Source organism: Crotalus tigris, unplaced genomic scaffold, assembly GCF_016545835.1.
Source record: "Crotalus tigris isolate CLP2741 ecotype Arizona unplaced genomic scaffold, ASM1654583v1 scf7180000024437.13266115, whole genome shotgun sequence".
In the NCBI taxonomy this organism is placed as follows: Eukaryota; Metazoa; Chordata; class Lepidosauria; order Squamata; family Viperidae; genus Crotalus; species Crotalus tigris.
The window spans coordinates 8045269-8059707 of NW_024100606.1; the positions used below are offsets into that span (position 1 = coordinate 8045269).

Genomic DNA, 14439 nt, shown 5'->3' on the forward strand with positions numbered 1-14439 from the left:
TCCTTACATTTTTCTCTGAATCTTACGGAACAAAAAAAAGGATGAAAAATTGCTTCTTCCTTGAGATCCTGAATTTCTCCCATCCCAATGATGCCCTTGATCGTCTAATTTTATTTTCTACCAAATAAGTAAGTCTACTATTTGTTCTTATGGAGGATAATACAATACTGCATTTGAGAATAATGTTATAGCAAGGACAAAACTTACCAAATTACTCTATATTTGATAGCTCAAAAACTAGGTTTAGGGCGATCTAGGGGGAAAAAAACTTCAATCTTGATCATAGATTACACTCAGTGTAATTTACATAACCATAATATAAGACTATACTACAACTGCCTGGGCTCACACTCAGAACAAGCCATGAGAGTGACACAACAATCTGTCAAAAATAAATAAAATGACTAATAGCTTCGCTTCATGTGAAAAACCAATATTTGTCTTTTTTTGGGGGGGTTGTCATAGCTCTGCTCCAGGGTTTGAGAAAGAACTAATCTTGGGCTTACAAGTCACAATTAGTTTGAGTTGAAATGAAGCAGCATAAAAAGGGAGCAAAAGTAATATCTAGAGAGGGCATTAAAAAGAGAGTAAGTCTCTCCATCCCAACTACATCCATCGACTCAATCTTCAGTAATCTTATACCATCATGGTTCTAATGTACAATCTCTCTGATACTGTGGTTCCTACAGTTGGAGAATTCTGAAATCTCTCAGCAACTGAAAGGCTATATAAAGCCTATTGTATGAGGTTCTAAGACAAATTAATTATTGTTTTAATTAACAAATGCAAGCAAGACTATACCATCTGAATCATATTAGTAAAACAAAGGTGAGTAGTTCACAAGGAATTCTTAACCTGTTCCCAAAAGTATTTTATCCAAAGTCTGGCCACCAGCTGTCCATAATCATACATACTGAGAGCAAACCACCAGGGCTGAACTGTCACAAAAAATACAGAGTCAAAGGTTAAAAAACAGTAAATGGAACAACAGACTTAATACATAAATCGTAGCCAGGCAAAAATAAAAAATGTGATGGATAAATTCCCTGCTAAAAATCTCAGAAATGCTTTCATCTATCATATGAAAGAGCTTCCCCTGCCTGCCGACATCTTTCCACCACCCATATACTGTATAAGCTTAGGTATGAATTCAGAGCCCAGTAGCTACATCCTTAAGATGGAAAGAAAGCATATTAACATGGGATGGAGGATGTTGTTTTTTATTGTTTGTATATTGTTGGTTTTTTTTAAGCTGCCCAGAGTCACTGACAGTGACAGAGAGGCCATGTAAATTTTCTTAAATAAATATGGCTGTGAGGGAGAATTTTCTGCCTCACAGAAATGAGATGGCAGGTAAGCATACTTATTGAAAAAGGAAATCCGGAAGCCTAAATTCACTGCAACAAGGAGACCGGCAGTGCTGTTCCCACACAAAACGTAACCTGTGGTAATGTCAAGGTGGGAATTGGTGGCATAATTTATCCTCTCTCCTGGATTGGAAAATCAAACACTAGTCTCCATGCCATGAACATGGGAGTGGGGCTGGGGAATTCCATGCATTTTCTGCCTCTGCATCCACAAGCCCGCATACACTCCAGGTAGTCAGCTGGAACATGTTCTGAGTTTGTTTTATGACAGTTCAGAGGCAACTTTTATTTACTTGCCACAAAGATATCAATCAGTCAGTCCCCTGAAAGACTGATAAGTTAATATTCCTTTTACATATATAGCCTGTATTTGAAAAAGCTGCAACACAGAAAGCCCATACAAAGTTGCCTTCAGTTCTTTGCTTTGGTGCTGAGTTGTTTTAACAGCTTTATAGCTGACTTGGCCTGGCTCATCCCTATACAGATAGTTTTCATTTAAAACTGCCTCATTTAATGACCATTTGCAGTTATATTGGTGATGAAAAACTTTACAACCAATCTGTACATTCATGACTTCATGGGCCTGTAAAGCAAAGGAAAGCTGAAGTTAGATCATAAACTTAGTCACAATTTCACTTAGTGACCTCTCCCCTTGATGGCAAAGTTGCTAGTCCCAATTGTGGTCACTAAACAAGAACTATGTATACTTTAGCCATCCACCCTGCATTCTCTGAATTCCTACACCATGAGCCTGATAGTTTCTTAGAGGAGATTCCCCCCATAAGCTGATGCCAATCTACCCAGGCTTTTTGTACCATCTAGTCTGACCTTAATGGTATTGCAACAGAGGGCCACTCATGATCAATTTTTATTTCCGTTGCCCCAAATTTATGTTCTGCTCTCTTCTAGTCAGTCTTGGTGCTTTGCTCTGAGCCAATAAAGAACCTTTTATAACAAGTTATTTTGTGTGATGCTATGCATTGTCAGGCAGAAAGATTCAGAACCAAACATTAAACAACAACAACAACAACAACAACAACAACAACAATAATAATAATAATAATAATAATAATAATAATAATAATAAAAAGTTGGAAGGGTCATCTAGTCCAACCACCTGCTCAGGAAGGAAACCCTATTCCATTTCAGACAAATGGCTGTCCAGTCTCTTCTTAAAAACATCCAATGTTGGAACATTCACCGCTTCTGGAGGCAGGTTGTTCCACTGGTTATTTGTTCTAACTATCAGAAGTTTCTCCTTAGTTCTAGGTTGCTTCTCTCTTTGATTAGTTTCTACCAGTTGCTTCTTGTCCTGCCTTCAGGCACTTTGGGGAATAGCTTGACCCCTCTTCTTTGTGGCAGCCCCTGAGATATTAGAACACTGCTATCATGTCCACCCTTGTCCTTCTCTTCATTAAACTAGACATGCCCAATTCCAGCAACCTTTCCTCTTTTAGCCTTCAGTCCTCTAATCATCTTTGTTGCTCTTCTCTGTAGTCTTTCTAGAGTCTCAACATATTTTTTACATCGTGGTGACCAAAACTGGATGCAGTATTCCAAGTGTGGCCTTACCAAGGCACTGTAAAATGGTATTGATACTTTACGTGATCTTGATTCTATCCCTCTGTTAATGCAGACTAGCACTGTGTTGCCTTTTTTGGCAGCTGCAGCACACTGCTGGCTCATATTTAAGTGATTGTCCACTAGGACTCCGAGATCCCTCTCACAGTTACTATTATTGAGCAAGGTACCCCCTATACTATACCTGTGCATTTGGTTTTTCTTGCCTAAATATAGAACCTTACTTTTTTCACCATTGAATTTCATTTTGTTAGATAGTGCCCAGTGTTCAAGTCTGTCCAGATCTTCCTGTATCTTAAGCCTGTCTTCTGAAGTGTTGGCTATTGCTGCCAGCTTGGTGTCGTCTGCAAATTTGATGAGTTCCCCATCTATCCCCTCGTCCAAATCATTGATGAAGATGTTGAAGAGCACTGGGCCTAGAACAGAGCCCTGGGGCACCCCACTACACACTTCCCTCCATGTAGATGCGGTTCCACTGAGGACCACATGCTGAGTACGGCCGGTCAGCCAGCTACAAATCCATCTGGTGGTGGTGCTTTCTACCCCACCTTTTTCTATCTTGTCAAGTTGTAGGTTGTGATCTACTTTTTCAAATGCCTTACTGAAGTCCAAGTAAATTATATCCACAGCATTCCTCTAATCCACTAATTTGGTCACTTGGTCAAAGAATGCAATAAGATTTATCTGGCATGATCTGTTTTTGACAAAATCATGATGGCTTTTAGTAATGACTTTGTTTGCCTCTAGGTGTTCACTGATTCATTGTTTGATTATCTTTTCCAGAATCTTCCCAGGTATTGAGGTCAGGCTGATAGGTCTGTAATTTCCTGGATCCATTTTTTTCCTTTTTTGAAGATGGGAACTACATCAGCTCTTTTCCAGTCCTCTGGTAGTTCCCCAGTGCTCCAGGATCTTTGAAAAATGTAGTTCAGTGGTTCTGAGATCACATCTGCCAGTTCCTTGAGAACCTTGGGGTGTAATCCATCTGGTCCTGGTGATTTGAACTTGTCTAGGCTGGACAGGTGCTCACTTACCATTTTCTTGCCTATCTTATCTTGTCTTTCTATTCTGTTTTTTATGGGTTGGGCTGTTTTTTTCCATTACAAATTTCTCCAATTACGAAGATTTATTGCATAAGCTTAAACTAGAAATCTAGTTAACTATCAGTCAGCACTAAATTGGCGCTAGATAAGAGTCAATGGAATTCAAAGAAGGTTGGCTTTGGAGCATTTGCACACACATAACTATTCTAGTCAGAAGCCTCTTTAGACTCCTATTCCAGAATCTGCATTTTTTTCACCTACAGGTACTCAAGCATCCAAATTGCAATTCTTCAATCTTGAATTGGGCTGAAAGTCATTATTGCAATGGTTTTTAAACTCTCCAGCCATAAGGATGAGAAATTTAATAAATATGTGATTTCCAGCCCCAGAAAAAGATAACTGCCACAATGGAAGTTATCACTTATACATAATGAAGGAGGGCCATCATCTAAATACTACAGAGCTTTTTTTTTTTTAGTACCAGAGTGTGGAAGACTTCAATTCCATAGTTAATAGCCAGTGTCCAAACCCCAAAAAGTGAGAAATACAGGTAGTCTTCGACTTTCAATGACAACTAAACCCCAAATTTCCATTACTAAACAAGAGAGTTATTAAGAGAGTTGTGCTCAATTTTGCAACCTTTTTTTACCACAGTTGTTAAGCAAATCATCGTAGTTGTTCAGTGAATCATGTGGTCGTTAAGTGAATATGGCTTCTCCCACTTACTTTGCTTGTTGGGAGCCAGCTGGGATGATTACAAATGGTGATAACATGACCCTAGAACACTGCAACTGTCATAAATACATGCCAGTTGCCAAGCATCAGTATTTTGATCACATGACCATGGGAATGATGTGTAAAATGGTCATAAGTCACTTTTTTCATTTCTGTTATAACTTTGAATGATCATTAAATGAGTGGTTATAAGTTGAGGACTACCTGTAGACTGTACCATTGAGATCTGTAATCTATCTGGGAAGAATTGTACAAATGGCCATAGAGACATAGGGCCTAGCAGCCATATGAAAAGCAGAAGTCTGCAACAGATGTGCTTTACCAAATCTACCCAGCAGATCTGTCACTTTCAAGGCTCATTCTCCTAGAATAGATGGGAGGGTTATACACTGAAATACTACAGAAAATGCTACTTTCATGCTGTAATAATTTAGACTGATTTCAGACAGCCTCAATAGCAAACTGGCACCAAGAAGAGGCTATATTGTAAGTTTATGTTCTCCATAGCCAATGGGGCATCTTCTTTCAAAGCAGATCACATGGATGAACCAGAGAAAGAATAAATGTGAGGGCATTTTGATGAATTTTCAAACTAAATTATTTCTCTGCTTTTGGATGTGGTCATTCTCCCATAACAGTTTGCTTTGCAGTTTGCATGTCCATCTCTATCAGCTGTATTGCATTAAGGAGCTTAGCCTGATTTCCTTTACTCCAGCAGTTTACTTTACTCCACAGCTGAAACCATACTGCTTAATTTTTTCCAGTGCTCCAAATGAAAGAAACTGAAATACATTTTATTTCATTTTCTTCATTTTGCTGCAGGAAAGAAACAAAGGCATCGTAATGTCTTAAAGACTAACCAATTTATTATAGCTTCAGATTCCTTACACTACATTAAATACATGAAGCATTAACATGAAACAGGAAACTTATATACTGTACTGTATGCACATGGAATATTTGTGTGAGAATACAGTAAAGACAATAGTAAAAGTAAAAATCATAAGAAAGTGAACTTTAGGAGGGAAAACAAAGATAAATATCTATAGATAGTGGTCATTCACAAAGTAAACTTGCCAAAAATAGTTTATTATTGTTACTTATCTATCAGCTATAGCAAGAAGGCTGGACTAAAGAGGGGTAGAAAATAATAATCTGGAAAATGGAAGCTTAATCCTAAATGAGAGATCTTTGCATTAGTTGTTATTAACTGCAAAATTGCAGTGTTCTTCATATGTGCAATGATAGCGAATGATTTATGATTGTATCTCCAAAAATCGGTTGGAATAATATGAATGCAGTGATACATCCAGATATGGAAATGGAATGATATGCTAAACTCATCACAAACATATTTTATGCTCTTGTACTGGTTATTAATCCTCAGCACACTGTTCCTAGAACATTTAACATTTGGAATTTAGTATGAATTGTTACACAAGTTAATTGGCCACAACCCCATCTGTAAAGACCAAAACAAGTGTAATATTTCTCCATTTATAAAATACAAATATATACAATATACACAGGGGGAATAATACCCAAATTCAAACACTGCAGTGAGGACTACATATATTCAATAGATATGGAAATCTAGCTAATGGACTTCTAGCTAATGGAGTTAGGGAGGGACAACAGAAAGTCAGATGGGAAGGTATTAAAGAAAAGACTGTACAGGAGGCCATGGCTGGCAGAATAGAAGCCAAAATAAGAGTATTTCATATTATAATATTTTGTTTGAGTTCTAAAACATGTCCTGGAAAATGTGTAGTTTAGATTAACAGTAGGAATTATGTTGCCATACAAACACTCTTATAATGCATAGAGCCATAAAACATCAAACTTTTTATGCAACTTTTTCTGCTTACAAGTCTGGCTCCTGATTTTTAAAATGAATCTAGATTATATGTACATAGGTGTTGTGTCCTGAGCCTGCAAAAGCAGGCTCGGGACATTGCATTGGTCCCGGGCATTCCAAAAGCTGCCCAGGACCAGACTGAGTGGTGCCGGCTTTGTGCGCATGCACAAGGCGTGAAAACACCTGCTACTTTGTTGTGTTATTGTCTGGGTCTCTGGTCGCTTAAAGAGGCCTGCACGCCTGTTGCTCGTTGTTGGAGTATTGATTAAGGAGAAATAAAGAACTGTTGAATTCGCCATGTTTCCTTATCATTCGCAAACGAACGGAGTATTTTACACTGGCAACGAAAATAGGATCCTTTGCAAACTAAAGAAAAACTTTTGAGGACTTACCAAGAAAGTCCTGAAGAGGGAAGACGGTGTCTGAATCAGCATCTCAGCCTGCCAGTATAGCGTCACTGGAGGGTGAGCTTGGCTAAAAGATCCTTTCCCTAAACAGAAGTTTGCAGAGGAGCGAGTGGTAAAAGAAGCAAGGTATGATGGCGAAGATTGGTCGTTTGGCTGATTTTGATGTCTCACACCCAGAAAGATGGAACGCCTACATTGCAAGGGTGGAGAATTACTTCAGAGTAAACCAAATTAGAGAGGATGGCTTGAAAGCTGCAACTCTTTTGTGTGTTTGTGGACAGGAAGTGTTTGAAATTGCAGAGAATCTGGTGGCCCCTGCACCTCTGGAATCAGTAACGTATGCTGATTTGAAGAAAATGCTAAAATAGTGGTTCTCAACCTTTTTAATGCCGCGACCCCCAACCGGTCGTAAGTCGAGGACTACTCAACCAGTCGTAAGTCGAGGACTACTCAACTGGTGCAGCACCATTTGCAGAATGGGACTTTTGGCAGGCTCAGCAGGGCAGAGACAGCCTGGACAATTCCTATTGGATTTTGAAAATCAATAGAATTAGACTCTATTCAAGAGAGTCTATTCTATTGGCTTTCAAAAGCCAATAGAATAAAAGGGAGTAGCACAGCTAAGGAAAAGGGGAAAAAAATGGCGGACCACGTTGTTTGGCGACCCCCGTGAAATGGTCGTTCGACCCCAAATGGGGTCCCGACCCACAGGTTGAGAACCACTGTGCTAAAGGAACACTTCAAGCCAAAGTTATCTGTTATTGCTTGGAGGCACACGTTCGAGCAGAGAGACCAGAGGCCGGGTGAATCTGCTACGGATTTTATTGCAGCCTTAAGGCAAGCAGCCAGACCATGTGAATTTAAGGATCTGGAAGAGAGGCTGCAAGATCGCTTCGTATGCAGTTTAAGGAACAGAGACTTGCAGCAGAAGATTTTTGCTAAAAAAGATGTCTCTTTCCAAGATGCTCCACAAGAAGTGACAGCTGAGGAAGCAGCAAGCGGGGCTGTGAAGACCATACGGCCCACCAAGAGCCCTCTAGAGTCAGTTACAGTCCATCAAGAGGACGCTAGAGAAGAAGTGGAAGCGGATCCTGAAGAAGAGGTGGATAGTCTTCACCAGCCAGCTGAAAGGAGGCAAAAGGAACATCTGGGCAAGGCCCCAGCATCTCTTCAATGTCTCGGGTGTGGAGGACACCACAAGTGAGCTGATTGCAGATTCCACTCCGCCATTTGCAGAGCGTGTGGCAGGCAAGGCCACATCGCATCCATCTGTTTGGGTCACCAAAAGGTACAACCTCGTGAATAATTGAGTCTGAAAGGTACCAGGGTCCCCAGCCAACATAGGGTGGGCTTCTGCGCATCGCACAGGAGTATTTTAAGGACAGGAACACATAAGCCCCTTAAGAAGAAGCTGTCCATCAATTTAAGGCTGCAAGGGGTTCCCTTATCAATGGAGTTGGACATTGGGTCCGCTCTCTCCATTATTTCTATTAACACATTCAAAAGGATATGCAGCTGCAGTGGCCTTCGAGTTAAACTCAGACCCTCCAATCAAATTCTTACAGATTTTCAGAATTCTATGGTGTGTGTTAAGGGGGAGGCCACCCTTAGAGTACAACATAAGGATTTTGAAGGTCCCCTAGATGTGGTGGTTGTTGGGGGTGAATGCACGAGTCTTATTGGACTCGATTGGTTCAAGGCTCTGGGAATCCAGGTCACTGGGCTGCACAATTTGCAAACATTAAGCCTTGCAGAAGTCTGCAAGGAGTTTGCAGATGTGTTTAGTTCAGAGTTAGGATCCTACAAGGGGCCCCCAATTTCACTACGGTTAGACCCAAACATCATGCCCATAAGGGTTAAGCCTAGGAGGGTACCTTTTGCCCTCAAAGGCAAGATTGATGCTGAGTGGACAAACTGCTCCAGCAGGGCATTTTAGAACCTGTAAATTCTAATCCATGGGAAACCCCCATAGTAAGCCCTCTAAAGGCTAATGGGGATATACGTATGTGTGCAGACTACAAGTGCACACTGAATAAGGCGCTACAACAGCACATTTATCCAGTACCTGTGGTAAGTCACATTCTGGCTTCCCTTAAGGGGGGTGCTTTTGCGAAGCTTGACCTGGCACAGGCCTATCAACAGCTACCTGTTGATGAGGCAGCTGCTGAGGCCCAGACTAATGTAACTCACAGGGGAGCCTTCAATTTGGGGTAAATGTAGAGACTGCAATTTGGGGTAAATGTAGCCCCTGGTATATTCCAAAGTGTCATGGAAAGCACACTTCGAGGTATTCCTGGGATCTGTCCGTACTTTGATGATGTCCTCGTTGCTGGGAAATCATCTCAAAATTTAGCAGAGAGATTAAGGGCTGTCTTGCTTCATTTTTGAAGAGCAGGCCTTAAGTTAAAGAAGGACAAGTGTAAGATAGGAGTCACTTCTACTGACTTCTTAGGATTCAGATAGATGCTCAAGGCATTCACCCTGCTGAATCTAAATTGCAAGCTATCCAGCAGGCCCCAAGCCCTAAGTCTAAAAGTGAGCTGCAAGCCTTCTTGGGGCTATTAAACTTTTACCATGCATTTCTCCCACATAAAGCTGCAGTAGCAGAGCCTTTACACAGGTTCTTAGACAAGCAGGCCTCTTGGCAGTGGACCAAAGTCCACAAAAAGAGTTTCAATGAGATTAAAGCCTTGCTCACTTCTAATGCAGTTTTAGCGCATTTCAATGAGCAACTGCCTGTTTGCATTGCATGCGATGCCTCTCCTTATGGGGTTGGAGCTGTACTCAGTCATCTGAAGGCTGATGGGACGCAGGTCCCTGTGGCCTATTATTCAAAGACTCTGTCTTCTGCTGAGCGAAATTACGCTCAAATTGACAGAGAAGCCTTGGCTATAGTGGCTGGCATTAAGAAATTTCATAATTTCTTATATGGCTGCCATTTCACGGTCTTTACTGACCATAAGCTTCTGTTAGGGCTGTTTACCACTAACAAACAGACCCCACACATAATTTCTCCTCGTATGCTGAGATGGTCCATTTTCCTGTCAGCATATGACTATACATTGATCCACAAACCAGGAAAAGAAATGGGTCATGCAGATGGCCTGAGCAGATTACCCCTAAACCAAGTAGAGCCAGATCCAGCTCCAGCCATTAATATTCTGTCTATTTAGGAGTTACCTGAGTCTCCCCTCAATGCTAGGGATGTGGCTACAGATACTGCCACTGATCACATGCTTACACGCATGCTGACATGGGTGCTGTCAGGATGGCCTGACAAGTGCCCAGATACTGAGTTCCAAAGTTTCTGGCTCAAGAAGCATGAGTTTTCCACTTTCAAGGGTTGCCTGTTATGGGGTAGCAGGGTAGTGATCCCAACCTCATTGAGGTCTAGAATCTTGATCTCTCTGCATGAGGGACATCCTGGCATAGTCAGGATGAAAGCGCTTGCACGCAGCCATCTTTGGTGGCCTGGCCTCGATAAAGCCATCGAGGCCCAGGTACACGGGTGCCAATTGTGCCAACAGTCTCGGCCTGAAATGCCTCAGGCTCCAGTGCATAGGTGGGAAGAAACTCAAACCCCATGGTCTAGAGTGCATATAGATTACACTGGGCCCTTTCAGGGGCAATTCTTCCTGGTTGTTGTTGATAGCCATTCCAAGTGGCTAGAGGTTGTTCCTGTTTCCTCCACTACTACTGCCAAGACAATCCAGTGTTGAGAGAAATTTTTGCTTCACACGGTCTTCCAGATGTTCTGGTTTCAGATAATGGCCCCCAATTTACCTCTTCTAAGTTTCAGGCTTTTCTTCAGGCCAATCTGATCTGGCATGCAACATCGGCTCCCTTCCACCCATCCTCCAATGGACTGGCTGAGAGAATGGTGCGCACCACCAAAGATGCATTTAAGAAACTGACTTACGGTAACTGGCATCACAGGTTAGCAGACTTTCTTCTTGCACACCACACCACACCATGCACTGCTACAGGGAAGAGCTCCGCTGAACTCTGCTGGGGTCGCCGTCTTATCACTAAACTGGACAGGTTGCACCCAGACTGGGTGGCTTCACAGATGTCACAACCACGGGCACCTAGGAGACTCCAAGTGGGTGATCTGGTCTGGGCACAGAACTATGGGCCTGGTCATCTCTGGGTCACAGCTGTGGTCTGCAAGGTCTCTGGACCGCTTTCATATGAAGTCGCCTTTCATATGCGTTCTTCGCAGACACATTGACCAACTGCGTTGGAGACTGGACTCTCACCCTTCCGCTCCTGGCTCTGCTCTGGGGGGGGAGGACCATAATATGCATTCTGAGGTTCAGTTTCACAGGCCTAATAGGCCATCATTAGCCGCTGCTGAGGCTATTGGGGAGTCATCCCAAGGTTCCGCAAGTGCTCCCAACAGGAAATCACAGGATAGGGGGTCATCCCACACATTCATAAGTACTCCAGACAGGGAGTCACACCAGGGTATCCACATTATTTACACATGTCACAGAGTGCTCCAGACAGGGAGACTGACCGGGGGTATGCACATAATTCACAAACAACAAGAGAACAAGAATTCCAGCCGGGGCACTGGCCCAATTCTGCAATTGCTCCCAGAAGGAGGTCAACAGGGAAGGGGTAGCCAGGGAGGCGACTCCTGACTCTGGCACTTTCAGCATGTGCTTGGGGGCCACAGAGTATTGGGGCACTTCAGCTACTCAGCACTCTCCATCTACTGGCCTTGGGTTTGAGGGACAGTGTTCCCAAGCAGGATCCATTGTGGACCCGGGGACTTCCACCCCTCCACGGTATGCTGGCTTGGACAGAGGGTCCAGCCAGCCAGCAGATGGGCGGGTCAACCGGGTATTTGGGGCAGCAAAGTCCTGGTCTGCCTAGCCTGGTAAGCGAGCAGGTGGGCCAGGCAACCTCACCGGGGTCCCAGGAAAAATTAAGGCAGCCACACACTGGCCTGCCTCACCCGGTAGGCGAGCAAAGGGGCCAGGAAATCCTCCTGGCCCTAGGAGGTCACAGTGGGCCAAGTGCCCACCCAAACATCTTAGGGAGTTTGTGAACTTGCTGTCAAGTTCAAAGGGGTCTGCTCGTAAGGGCCCTGAATAGGAAGATTATTTTGTATTATTTTTTGATTTCGGATACATCTATTCCTGAACAGGTTGAAGGGGTTTTGCCTGAGGGTAGCCTCGAGTATTCCACATTTAGTGCATTTGATTTGTGGAACTATATAACACTCTCCCAAGGTATAACGCACTTGTGTGCGCGGAGATATGTTCCATCTAGGGGGGAGGGATGTTGTGCCCTGAGCCTGCAAAAGCATGCGCAAGGCGCGAAAACGCCTGCTACTTTGTTGTGTTATTGTCCAGGTCTCTGGTCACTTAAAGAGGCCTGCGCGCCTGTTGCTCGTTGTTGGAGTATTAAGGAGAAATAAAGAACTGTTGAATTCGCCACGTTTCCTCATCATTCGCAAATGAACAGAGTATTTTACAATAGGCATCTGCAGCTCATCACAATGATGCAGAATGCATTATGACATTGCATTTAAATCTGAAAGGAGTAGAGCTTTCATCTCAGTACCTCTCATGGTGATCTTTGAATATAAATGCTTGTAGCTAGCATTTAATGATTAAATTATCGAGATCAACAATGATAACTTTTGCAATTTATTGAAGCTTGTTATTGAAGCTTGTTTCATAACAAAAAATTCTACCTATAGCACTGAAAGGATTTATTGAATTCTTCACATACTTTCAATATACAGGACCTACATGACTTCATCCAAAACAATCTGTATATACAATGGATCATTGGAATTCTTTGTTCCGGTTCAGTATAAATTTAAAAAAAATGTATAAAATTTCTGATCATTTACTATGGTTTGTGGAGCGATGGGAACTATCTAGATAACAGATTTGTGGTGATTCAACTCATATATTGGCTATTAGATAAAAGATTTGTAGTGATTCAATTATATGTGATGTCAATGAAAATTGATACTTTCTAATAGAAGCTGTAAAAAGATTAATATTCCTAAGTAAATGTCTATACCAATATCACTGTATCACAAAAACACAAGAATATACAGTACTAAATTTTATAAATAAAGTTTATAACGCTGTGGGTTGTATCCAGAATGATTGAAATCCTTCACCATTTACCTGAGAGTTTATTACATTGAAATCAGAAGGTTTCACATTTGTATAAATATGAAGAGTATTAGAACTAGATCAAACAGAAATCAACATGAAAGTGTACCTATAAAGATCCAATTGCTTTTAATGCAAGTCATATGCAATTTAGTCTGGATTTAATCTTGCAATTTTAAGGCAAATTCTGTTAATATGAACAAGTATTTTTCCCCACTCCAGGGTACTTTCTGATAAAAGAGAAATGTTGCTGCTTTAGTTATTTTACATCCTTCTTATATTGCTTATAAAATTAAGTTGTCCATGCCTTGTTTCTGTAACTGTAATATTTTAGCTGTTATATCTTGCTAATTGGCCTATATTTCTGGCTAAACATTAAATGCAAAGGAGCTGCTTCAGGATAAGCTTGAAATGAAATTCCATATTAAAGAACCTTTGTAATTAGGGTAAGTGATTTCTTTCTAAAAATAAATAAAATAGTGATAGTGTACAACACTACCAAAAATACTGAAGAACAAATCATTAGGCCAATCTTGTATGCAATCTTATTAAAATTAACTCGTTTTTTTTTTTAAAAAAAAAAAACATCCTGCTATACTATTCTCCTTCTCCTTAGCATTTCCATATTCAGATTCTTTGTTATTCTCTTAAGGAACAGGGCTTGATAAAATGAAATTATTCTTCAATAGTTCTTTAGCAGAGTTGATATGTGGTACAAGACTTCAGTTTCTAGGTCTGATCACTAAGACTGATCTACTAGAAGGGATACAAAAATAATAAGAAAAGAAAATCAAAGTCCAAGTTTGTTTTCTCAATATCACAAGGTATCTATTTGTTAATTATAACAAAACATATTGTTCCTGAATTCGATGAGAATTATTTTTTCATGTGTCAATACTTACAGGATTACCACCTAATCTTGCATATCCTCACTAGTACTTACCCTTTAATACCTTCATGAATGAAATTGAGAATAGCAATATTAAAATAAATCATCCATAGATTTTTCATAAATTTTAAAAACATAGTATAGGACTTATATCTAACATGTATAATTAAATATAGTAACTTAATAATATTTTCTTTTAATCTTCACAACTTTGAAGATTAAATTTTTAATAATTATATTGTGCTCTTGATAGAATCCCTAAACAAATATGGTGTTACGTGTTTCAAGTTGTTGCATCATTTCTGGGGCTAATAATTTTGCTACAGTTTTTGATATTTTTTTATATTTAAATATTTCATTGATAAAATATACCAACTAGAAATTATGTAAAGTACAACCAAAAATATAACATTGCT

General features: G+C 40.8%; 1 protein-coding gene across 1 annotated transcript in view; it reads right to left on the reverse strand.

Annotated features, from left to right (window-relative positions):
- SPAG6 (sperm associated antigen 6) overlaps positions 1–14439 on the reverse strand; it is a 60563-nt gene that overhangs the window by 42840 nt on the left and 3284 nt on the right. The gene's annotated exons all lie outside the window — the stretch shown is intronic.